The sequence below is a fragment of the Microtus oregoni genome, unplaced genomic scaffold (genome assembly GCF_018167655.1).
Source record: "Microtus oregoni isolate MIOR12 unplaced genomic scaffold, Mior012 000007F_ref0000211, whole genome shotgun sequence".
Lineage (NCBI taxonomy): Eukaryota > Metazoa > Chordata > Mammalia > Rodentia > Cricetidae > Microtus > Microtus oregoni.
Window position 1 is genome coordinate 3,400,983 of NW_024543066.1, and position 3,055 is coordinate 3,404,037.

The window sequence follows — 3,055 nt, forward strand, 5'->3', positions numbered from 1 at the left end:
ATTTTCGAGACAGGGTTTCTCCATAGCTTTTTGGTTCCTGTCCTGGAACTAGCTCTTCTAGACCAGGCTGGCCTCAAACTCACAGAGATCCGCCTGCCTCTGCCTCCTGAGTGCTGGGATTAAAGGCGTGTGCCACCACTGCCCAGCCTTTATTTTTTTCTTTACATTCCAATCACAGTTCTCCCCCCCCCCCCACCCTCCTCCTGTTACCTCCTCCCCTTTACCTGGTAAAGACATTAACAGCAGAACTTTATTGCCTTTGTGTATATGCAGATTTCCAGGTTGTAGTTTTTTGTTTGCCTGAAGGACGGATGTCTGCAACTTCTATTACAATGCAAGACGACCTGTACTATATTCCTCCCACCTATTAATGATGGAAAAGGCTTCATGTTACATTTTGTTAAAAGATACTTTCATTGGGTATAGAATTCTAGGTGGGCGGGGTTTCTCCCAGCCAGTCCTTTAAAAGATTGCTTTAATCTCTTTCCACTGCCATTGTTTTTGACAAGAGATCTGAGATTATCTTCATCTCAGTTCCTCTGCATATACTGCATGTCTTCTCTGCTTATAAAATTGTCCTCATTATCACCGATGTTTCATTGTTTCTGCCATGAGATGGTGCAGGATTCTTCACGTTTCTTGTTCTTGGGGCCTTAGAGGTTTCTGTAGTCGTTGTTTGTTGTTATGAATGAAGTCCAAGTTAGTCCTACAGTCATGACCCTCCATATCACTGGGTTATGGTCATATGAAGACAGGTGCAGTTCACAGAAAACAACATCTTCCCTTTCATTGCTGGGAGTAAAACCCAGAACTTCTGGCATGATGGAGCAAGTGATCCAACCCCAGGTCCTCGGCTTTCTTGATGATGTAAAATCTTCATGAATTAGAAAGCCTGTCTATTGTCTCCCCAGCTATTTTTTTTTTTTTTTGCAGTGTCTCACTTTCTGTCATGACCTCTAACACAGACCTGGCCATTTCAAGTTGTTCTACTTGCCTGTTCTTCCTTACAGTGTGCTGCTCACCTGCTGTGTCCTTACAAACACCTGTTGTCATGCCTCCAAGTTCACTGAGCTTCTGAAACAATGTGCTATTAATTTCTCTAGTGTCTTTTTATATCTAAGTTTTATCTCTATCGTCATTCTCCTAATTTTTGTACCAACATCTAATTTGGTCTTTTTGTTTCTTGCATCTCTGTTCTCAAGCACATATTCAATATTTCTTCTAGCTTTGAACATAGGCAATAGGATTTTCATTTCCCCATGCCCTGTCAATTCATTCTGACACACCTTTCAGCTGTGATAGTTCAGACTGGACCCTAGATACAGTGTATTTTGTCTGACCAGGTGCTGTGCATGGATGTGTGTACTTTATTCTATGCAGAGACTAGCTAGCTATTGGCTAGTCTGGACCTTTGCCCTGGGACACAGTCAAGTGATCTGGAAACAGCTTTTTCCTATTTACTATTGTTTTTAGGACTTATTAGGCAAGCAGTGTTTTTCTCCACTACTGAGTGCTTCAATGCTTCAGAGGAATTTTCTTCTCTGACAGAAAACTAAGCATTTTCCAAGCCACTTGTGGGATCTGAGTCTTCTTGCGTCTGTTTTTGAACATTTCTCCTCAGCCTGATACAGGCTCTGCCCGCACAGATCCTGAGCACAGTTCTGCTCAGTGATAAGGCTCCACTGCTGATCCCCAAGTCACTCTTTGAACCTCTCTCTCCTCTCTAGTACTTTGCCCAGCTCCTCAACGCAAGGATTTCCCTGCTCTGCCCCTAAGGTTTCTCTTTGCTGCCCACTGGCCTGGAAACTCCCTTAAGGCAATCACAGGGCTCACTTATTTGTTTACTACCTCTGGGCTCATTGTTTTCATATTTAATATGAAAAGGTGTCTTTACTTTGATAGTTTAGCTGTTCAGGCAAGAGGATAAATTCAATTTCTGCTAATTTCTCTTTGTTGGAACTATAAGTCTCCAAAAATTTTAAAGAGTAACCTAACTATACTTAGAAGAGAGGGTAGGGAAACAGAAATCACTGAGGTGAAAGCTTCAAAGCATTTGGAGGGGAGGAATAGCCCTAAAGAGTTTGAATGAACAAATGCTGGAATATACAGATGAAGAGTGTCGTTACAGTCAGGTTTTTAAATCCATCTTGCGGAGAAGATCAAAAACAGCTTCAGGAAATAAGTTATTTATAAGCATGCCTTATAAATTTCTTCACAGTATTATGACTTTAACATATTCTCAATGTAAAATATAAAAACAAAGAAACTGTTCCAGTCCTGAAATTCTGTTTAGTTTTAGAAACCATGGCAATTCCCCTTGCCCTAATTTGGCTGAGCTGATCTGTTTACCACGCTTCCAGTAACTTACATCTGAGAGGACTGTGGGTGGCAACTAGACTCTGAATGCCTTTCTGTGAGAGGAGTAGTGTCTTTTGTGGCTCATTCAAGTGATCGTTTCTGCTGTGAATTTTAAATAGAACAATCATTTTGATTGCGCCGCTAGAGTCTCACTCAGTGAGCCTGCAAAAGCATCTCTCTCATCACAGAATCCTAAACGAATCTCAGAATTCCACCAGATGTTTTTAGAAGGAATTTTTTAAATGCCCAGGTTTCACACAGTGTTAGCAAGTCACTGCGCCTCTTTTGCCTGGGTCATGACACATGGACATTAAGTGGATAAACCACATCGAGTGCTAGAATGCAATGCTGCATCAAAATCAAATCTTGAATTTTTAGTTTCATTTCATTTTATATTATTTTCCCTTCTCCTTTGCGAAATGTTTTTTTTAATTTTTCTCCCTTTTACAAAGGATTTATGATACTTTAATTTCTTATGGTACTTCAAATAGTAATTTGCTACCTGCAAATAGCAATCTGGTTTGTTGTTTTTTGTTTGTTTGTTTGGTTTTTCTTTTTACTGTAGATGGCTGACCTACTTTACACCACACCTACAGAAAGAAGAGAATCAATCATAGTCTGGTGGGACGCTAAGACTAGAAGGACCCTAGGGATTGCCTAGCTCAGAGGACACAAGCATAAGGCATGAGAGACCTCA